The following is an 8,187-nucleotide window of genomic DNA, read 5'->3' on the forward strand; positions in this document are numbered from 1 at the left end:
GTCCCAGCGTGTGGTGCCCCGGCCAGTCTCGGTGGGGAGGCTGTCCCCAGACCCCTCCCGGTGGACGGGTCAGGTGCCCGGGGCATGACTCCAGAAAGGTACGTGCCCCAGAGCCGCGCCCTGGATGCCGCCCAGAACCTGGTGACCGGCACGCCCCAGGCAGGCCCTTGCTGGACTATGAGGCCCCATAACCTAGCTCCACAGCTTCCCCAGCCCTCGTCACCCGCACGGTGTGAGCCCAGGCAGGGGTGGAGAGGGCCCTGCCCCACGGAGCCGGGTCTCTGTCCTCAGCGTGCTGCACACCCTGCCACGGACAGAACAACTCGAGAGGGAAGAAATCCTGCCGTAGAGCACATTTGCCCTTCAGGCCACCAGATGCCTTCACGCGTGTGTGTGACTCAGGTGGGACCAGAGTGGTTAGAGCCCCAGGATCCTGCTGCCCAAGACTCACCTGCCCCAGACAGTCTGGCCGAACACCTGTCTGCTGCCCACACCTGGCTCCTGTCAGGCCGGTGAGGGCTCCCCGCTCCTGCCCTCAGTCTCCCGGGAAGGTGACCCTACCTGAGCAGCCATAAAGCCCACTGATGCCTCATTACTTCCCTTAACGGCCAAAAGATCCCGACTTCCGGCACGCGACACCCGTGGAAGCCCTCACTGGGGTCCTCGTGGCAAGAGAAGGGCCGGACACACTGAAAACCAGCAAATCCTAGATCCGCCAGAGAGGAGAGATCACGGGGCGAACCGCTGCCCTAAGATGGAGAGCTAGGCAGGCAGACGCAGACTCTCATGGCTGGAGCAGAACCTGCCAGCGGGAACCTCCCCGGGGCTGGTGCAGGCGCACGAACGGGGGCTCCTCCTGGCCGGCCTGGGGCTAGAGCTGGGGCACCCACACCGGTGTGCATTCTCCCTGCAGGGGCCCCGGCGTGTCTTCACGGCGATGCTCAGAGAAGCGGGCCTCGGGCTCCCGGGGCAGGACGGGAAAGGAGCCTTTCAGAAATCTGCAGGGGCTCTGTGTCCTTCACGAGGTCTGTCCCCGGGAAAGGGGACCGAACCGGGGTCTGACTGACCCGCGGGAAGGGAAACACCCAGTCCCCGGGCATCCTGTCCCGCTGAAGGGACCCCGCGTGGTGAAGGCTGCAGCGGGGGCCTCAGGCTCCTGGGAACCGGGCATCCCACCCACCTGCCCCGCCTGCCGCCCCAGCAGGGCCCCCGCGAGCCCCCTGGCACAGCCCGGACCTCACTCAAGGGGGTGAGCATCCTCACCCCTTGCTGGTGTGGCGACGTTCCAAATATCCGACCTCGGGCTTTGCTTCTGAATTCGTTTCTCGCAAATAGTAGTATTTAGTAATTTAATCAGACGACCGTCGGAGGTGTTAACGTGTTTTCCACCTTACACGCCTTTCTCGCATTGAGCCCTGCATTAGACACAGTACAGGTTACTTCCGTTTCTGTAGGGACCGTCAGGAGCCGCTGCTGTAAAACTGCTGTTTGTACTTTACCCTCATCCTAGGAAACGCGCTGCCCATTTCCCATAAATGGCTAAAATAGGTAAGACTGTTTACCTGCCTGCCGGAAGGAACACACAGTAACTACTCGGTGGTTGACAAGTGGCTTTAGCATCCCTTACGTGGTCGCTAGGCGCGCACCACGTGATTTAACAGAGCTTGGGTATGTGAGCGCCACGTGTTCACGAGCGTAGGTACACGAGCACCACGTGACTTAACGGCGTTTAGGCGTGTGAGCGCCACGTGTTCAAGGATCGTGGGTGCGCGCGCGCCACGGGACTCAACGGCGGGTAAGCACACGTGCACCGCGTGTTCACCGAAGCCGCCCCCGCCCGGCCTGGGCTCCCCGGGGGCCCTGCCGACGGCGCTGCCCGCGCGCGGGGCTTCGGCTTTGCTTGGTGAGAGGCGCGTCCGGCCGGAAGTTGCAGGGGGCGGGTGACCGGGTGCGTCCCCAGCCCGGAATCCACCGTGGGAGGGCTTAGGGTGACGCGAGCCGACGGACACTCGAGCTGGGCCCACGAGTTACTCTACTTACTGATGTAAAGCAACAGACGGACCGGGGGCAGCGCGGGCGGGGGGGCCGGACCTCTGGCCGTGGGCCTGGCGCCGGCCGAGCTCCGGCCAGTCTGGGGGCCGGGCTCTGTCGGCTCACGGAGGACCCAGCTCCCACGTGGGGCCCGGGGCTTCCCCTCTCCGGGCGCCTGCGGTCTCGCCTTCCTGTTCCCGCGCCCGGACTTCCCCTCGGGGTTCTTACTGTCTTAAGCAGATTTGGGGCTCCAGATGGGCCACGTTTCCCAGGATGACGGCCAAGTACATTCAGTGACTCGTGTGGTCACTACAGTTTGAGGACAACATGTGCGAGAAGACCTTCCCTGGCCCCTGCCCAGGACTTCTTAATTCCGGCGTGCCCAGCTGCCAGGTGCGGCCACCCCCAGGCGCCTTCCCCGTGACCCGCGTCGGCCTCTGTCCCCGGCCCTGAGCAAGGGTGAGATTTCTTGAATCCCCTGCACGTGAAATCTCAAGTAGCCCCTTCTCACTTTTCTGCTTCCTGGATCTGTTACTGATGCGGGTGGTTGGTGTCTACACCTGAAATCCCAGACCGGTCTGCTCCTCCTCCTTCCGTCCCCCCCTCCATCCCATCCTTGGTCAAGGTGCCAACATCAGCTGATGGGACACCATCCACCGGGTTGGTGGCTGTTTTGTATTCGTTGCCAGAGGCTCCTAGTTCTGCCTTCTCTGGTTTTACTTGAGGATTTTATTCAATTCTGTCTTCCCTCTTGGTGTATTGATTAAACTCCCAACATGCAGAGGTTTCCCTAAAGTTGACAGTCGATGTCCAAGCCCACCTGCCATTACCACTGCCCCGTGGGTGGCAGTGCAGGGACCTGCCTCGGGGTGGAGAATGCCAGCTCTTTCTGCCTCCCCGTGACACTGCTGTCCCTCACGTCCCCTCTCCCTCTGTTGGAATCACCCAGCACACGTCCCCTTATTCCTGCTTGGACTCTGAACCCTTGTGCAGACCCTGACCTCTATCATTCCTTCTCCCTGAACAGCTTGTTTTGTTTCTTGAATTTCCTGGGAGCATCCTTCACAAATTCTCTCGTTGTTTGTTTGCCCGGGAAGGTCTTTCTTTTCCCTCCCGTTTGAAGGTGAGTATCACTGGTTATAGAAATCTGTGTTGGTGGGATTTTTTTTTTCTTCTAACAGGTTAACAATGTCATCCACTTAACATCTCTCTCCTGCTGCAGCGACTCCGGGTGAGATGTCTCCGTGACCCTCGTTCTTCTCTGGCTGTTTTCTTGTCCCCGTAAAGGCTCCTTTCAAGGTTTCCTCTGTGATTTTGTTTTTCTGCAGTTGGTGGGTGCTGTGCTCAGTGCGTCGTGGGCACTGAGCTTCTTGGATCTGGCTGTCATCACTCCATTACTCCAAATACTCACTGTGATCGCCACCCCCCCACCCCCCATCTTCTCTCTCTAGCAACTGCAGCTATAGATGTTACGCCCTTTGAGAATTTCCCTCCGTTCCGCTCCGCTCCTTCCCCCATTCTTCTGTCGCTTTGCGTTCGTTCACCTTGGAACTTTCTGTTGCCCTGTTTTCAAGCTCACTGTGTTTTCAGACTATGTTTTCTCTGGCCCTCTGGCATGTCTTGTAATCTTTTGCTTAAAGCCAGACCTGTCGTCTCCAGTCGGAGGGAAATAGGCCTTTGCCGGCGTGGCTGGGGGCTGGTCTCTGCCTAAGGTGTCTCTAGCCTTGTCCCTCCTGACGTGGCTTGGCTGAGGGCTCCTGCCAAAGAGAGCGTCTGGGTCTGCAGCATGTTCGGCTGTGAGCCACGCTTGTGGTCCCCCTGGAGCCGTGTTGGCTTGGGCTGAGGCGTGGGGGTGGGGCACGTCCTTCAGTGGTCGGGGCATCAGGGATGTCACCTTCAGAGAAGTTTTCTCTCCTACAGCTTCTTCTCCACTGGCTGAGACCAGAAGACTCGAGGGGGCCAGAGTCCAGGAGCACCCTCCCCCGGGATCTGGGACGCTGCTCTTGGGAAAGGTGGATACGTGTCACGTTTCACAAATGTGACATATGTCTTCCCTTTGTCACAGAGAACTTTCTGGACATATTTCACAGCCCAGTTCTTCTCTCCCACTGCAGAGCCACAAGGGCATCTTCCTCAGACCTTTGTGAGGAGATCTCAGGGCTCCTGGAAATAAAGCCCCCCCTCCCCCAGCTCCCAGAAGCCCAGCGGGGCACCGCCCACCAGTTCCTGCCAGTTTACGGCTCCAGCGGCTTCTCCGGGCAGACCCACCCTGCCCACCCTGGCCTCCCAGACTTGCCGTCCCTCAAGATTTCAGGGTGCTGGCTCGCCCTGCATGCTGGGCTCCCGGGTGAGTCTGAGAAAAGCAGTTGTTTTCAAGTTGTCCCATTTTTTCTTGTTGTAAGGGCAGGAGTGGAGTCTGCCACACTCTTTAAATGTCAGCGCTAAGTCTGGAGTCCCCGCCACCGGGGGAGGGGCGGTGCTGTGCCATCCCAGATACGCTACTAAATATTCGTATAGAACTAATAAATATTCATGCCAGGACATAGAATAACGTTTTCTTTCACCAGGAAAGAAAGAGATTCCGCGTGTTGTGACTCATCACTCTTAAAAGTATCTCTGGTTAGTGTTTGATTCTGAGACCCATCTGGGAAGTGAGGCCAGCCTCCTTCGATGCCTCCCACCTCAGCCCATGGGACGGACTGGCCACAGGCCCCCCGAGGGCGGTCCTTGGAGCCGATCGCTGGCTGTAGATCCAGCCTCCAGCCGGTGGGGCTCGCTCCTGGCCCCAGAGCAGGCGCCGGCTTCCTGCGTCCTGAGGAGGTGACCCCGTGGGCCAAGTGCTGCCCAGCCAGCAGCTGGGCCAAGGGCACCCTCAACAGTTGCTGGAAAACGGTTCTGGTTTCCGACCGCCACCAGTGTCCAGATGGGCAGCAGCCAGGGGTCCCCACTGTGGCCTTGACTCCCCGGGTCTCCGTGGGGCGTTCAGAGTGGCCAGCCTGGGCAGGACTCCCCCACCCCCGCCCTGGACACGCCTGTGAACAACAGTTTCTGGAAAATTCTGGCTGCATTCAGACTCTGACTACCTGAGGGTGTCACCCCCACACCAGTTCTGGAGGTGTCTTTCTTGTTGAAATGAGATCACTTTACACACAGAGAGACTCGCATTTTCAGGGAATGCCTGACCCCAGCCTGCGTGACCGCAGCCAAGGCTTCCAGGCAGGAGGTCAAGCAGACAAAGTTTAGATGCCACTGAAAATATCCCCGCGCTCTGTTTTCTAGAAACATGGCTCCAAGACAGCCACGGGGCATCCATGTATGTGTGTGAACTTACAGAAAAATGGTTGATTTCTCCTTAAATACTTAAACGCGTCATGATATACATGGAAGTAACTGAGGGGTCTCAAGGGTGCAACCAAGTTTCTAAGATGTTCTATTATCTAAGTTAATATTCTGAAAATCAAGTCTCTTGTTTTAGAAAAATGGAAGTAAATAATCAACAAAAGCAAAACATGCCCCTAACGGGTGCGGCCAACGGTGTGCGAAACTCGTGCTCAGGAAGATCTCGTTTGCCCAGCGCTCCGCCCACGGCAGCTGAGCCTTGAGCAGGGAGAAGCGGGCACGTGGGGCAGGGTCCCCGAGGGGGGGCTTGTGGAGTCCGTCAGCGTGGGGAATAAACCGGGCTGGGAGCAGCCCAGGAACTCAGCGTGGGGCCCGTCCCCTTGGGAGCCGGAAGCCGGGTCGGTGTCCCCTCTGGGCTTTGTCCTGCGTCTTCTCTCCCGACCCCGCACCTGCTGTCGCCACCACCCTGATGTCTGCCAAGCCTGGACTGGCATCTGCCTCTCTCCAAGGATGCCGTTCCGTGAATTGAGTTTCTGGGGCCACCGGTGCAGGCAGAGTCCCAGTAAGCGATGATGGCTCAGCCCTGGGTGTCGGGACGGGGGGCGTGAGGGGCCCGGGGCTGACAGAATCCCGCGTGCTCTCCTCTGGTTGCAGGAAAGTAACTCTCGGTGTCTGTGCCTTGCTTTCTTCTAAACTTAGAATTACTGTTGATGAACTCACTGTAAATAAACCTTGGCAATGTGTGCAATAATTAGCGAAAAATAAATGTGTACTTAAGTATTAATGAAATAAATATTTAGCAGGTTATTTGGGATCTTTGCTGTATCCTCAAACGTTTCATAAATAATGAGAGGTTTATTAAAACTTGCGACTATGACTCAGTGGAAGGATTTTCACAACGCAACTTGCTTCCTAAAATCAGAGAGGAAAGGATTTGTTTTCTGTCAAGGGGTGGGCCAAACAGCGGAACGGAAGCTGGGGACAGACGTCTTTGACACAGTCTGGGGCAGAATGACAAAGCCGCTAAGACCTCACTTCCAGGCCAGTCTTGCTGCCTGCTATCTGAAGGCTTTCTAGCTATTACTAGCTGAGGATTCAGAACAGGGAACTATGGCCCCGTAAGATCACTGGGTCAGATACGAGGACCTGACTCCAAGTGGACTTCTCTCCACTTCGAGAAGAATCTGCTCCCAGAACAACAACCCCCTCCTCCCCCCGCCCCCAGCCCAGGGAGCCGATGCTGCCGCGGAACAGGTGGGATCCAGGAGACCCGCGAGAAACCCCACAGAGGGGCCCTGGGATGCCATCTCTCTGCCTGCACATGGAAAACAGAAAATCAGTGTGATCGCGGCTCCCCATGCCCCCAGCCAGAGGGCCTCACCCCTCCTAGCCTCACCCCCTCCATGTCCGAGTCAGCCCTGGGCCCCGGCCCTGTGTGGACGCAGCCTGTCACAGAGTCTGGGAGAGGTCATTGTAGGGATCCGGACTCGACAGTTTGGGGAGTGTCCCCGAGGTGAATGCTAGATCCCTGGTCAGATGAGCCTCTGAGCATCACCACTAACAGTTTAGGCCGTTTTCCAGCGTGTGGTCCTTCTGGAAGCCACAGTCTTTACGGGACGGACCTGCCAGCCCCACCACCAAGCCCCGCCTTAGCCTGAGCCCCTACACCTGCCTGTGGCTCTCCATCTGTACAGTGAGCCAGGGTAACCCCTTCTTTCCTTCCGGGACAGTGGAAAGAAGTAGGTGCTGGAAAGTGAGTCCCTCAAGCTCCGAGAGGCTAAAGGAGCCATGGCCACGCTCTTCTGCCCAGAAAGAGGTGTCCGTGTGAGCTCTGCCCCCTCCTCTGCCCCTTGGCAAACCCCAGACGCCAGGCACACAGGACACACGGGACATACGCCTATTTTTTAAAAAAAAATTTTAATGTTTATTTATTTTTGAGAGAGACGTAGACAGAATGCAAGTAAGTTGGGGCAGAGAGAGAGGGAGGCACAGAATCCGAAGCAAGCTCCAGGCTCTGAGCTGTCAGCACAGAGCCCGACACGGGGCTCGAACTCACGAGCTGTGAGATCATGACCCGAGCCGAAGTCGGACGCTCAACTAACTGAGCCACCAGGCCCCCCAGGACACATGCTTATTTGAACACAGTGTAAGTCATAGCAGTCAATCCCCAGATGCCACCATACTGGACAACGACATGCATCCACACACACACGTCCCTCCCGGACACACGTGCACACGTCCCTGCTAGAGTTCACTTATACAAGAGCAAATTCTGTTCTGTTGGTGTTTCTGCATCTGCATTCTTTTTGCCATGAAAGTTTCCTATCGATTTAAGACCCGATGAAGTGGGAGGAAAAAAGTCGGAAAGGGCTCATTGGGGCTCGCTGAGTGCAGTAGCTGTATTTGAGGAAAGCCTTCTGTGGCGTAGTTTCAAGTGTCATTAATCTCAAAACGTGGGTTCCACGGGCATATACAATTGTTATTTTTTATTTGGGGGGAATCTTCGAGGCAACACGTGTTAGCGGCACCGGTGTGAAAACCTTCAGACCGGACGTTGGCTAAGGAGACCCCCGCTTTCTTCTTTTTCTGTCTAAACGCAATAAGCAAGAAGACCGAGAGGGCACGAGGAGTGGCCTCCGCGGCCGTCACCTTCAGCGCCCCGCTCACCTAGAGAGCGCCTCTACCCATAATGCACTAAGTGGATGATTAAACAGGAATGGGGGCTTAACGGAGGGTAAGCGTGGGGTCCCCCGAGCCTGGCGGAGCACTGAACCGTGCGTCTACAGCTGTCTCCACACAAGCCCGACATTCTTTATT

The 8,187-nt window shown here is 57.2% G+C and overlaps 1 long non-coding RNA gene across 1 annotated transcript; it reads left to right on the forward strand.

Moving 5' to 3' along the window:
* Positions 1-1,950: 1,950 nt before the first annotated feature.
* LOC132680085 (uncharacterized) lies at positions 1,951-6,195 on the forward strand. The gene is made up of 3 exons (XR_009610496.3): positions 1,951-2,424; positions 3,059-3,154; positions 3,952-6,195. It is a non-coding gene; the product is annotated as an uncharacterized LOC132680085 (long non-coding RNA).
* The last annotated feature ends 1,992 nt before the right edge of the window (positions 6,196-8,187 follow it).

Source organism: Panthera onca, chromosome A1, assembly GCF_046562875.1.
Source record: "Panthera onca isolate mPanOnc1 chromosome A1, mPanOnc1 haplotype 2, whole genome shotgun sequence".
Taxonomy (NCBI): Eukaryota; Metazoa; Chordata; class Mammalia; order Carnivora; family Felidae; genus Panthera; species Panthera onca.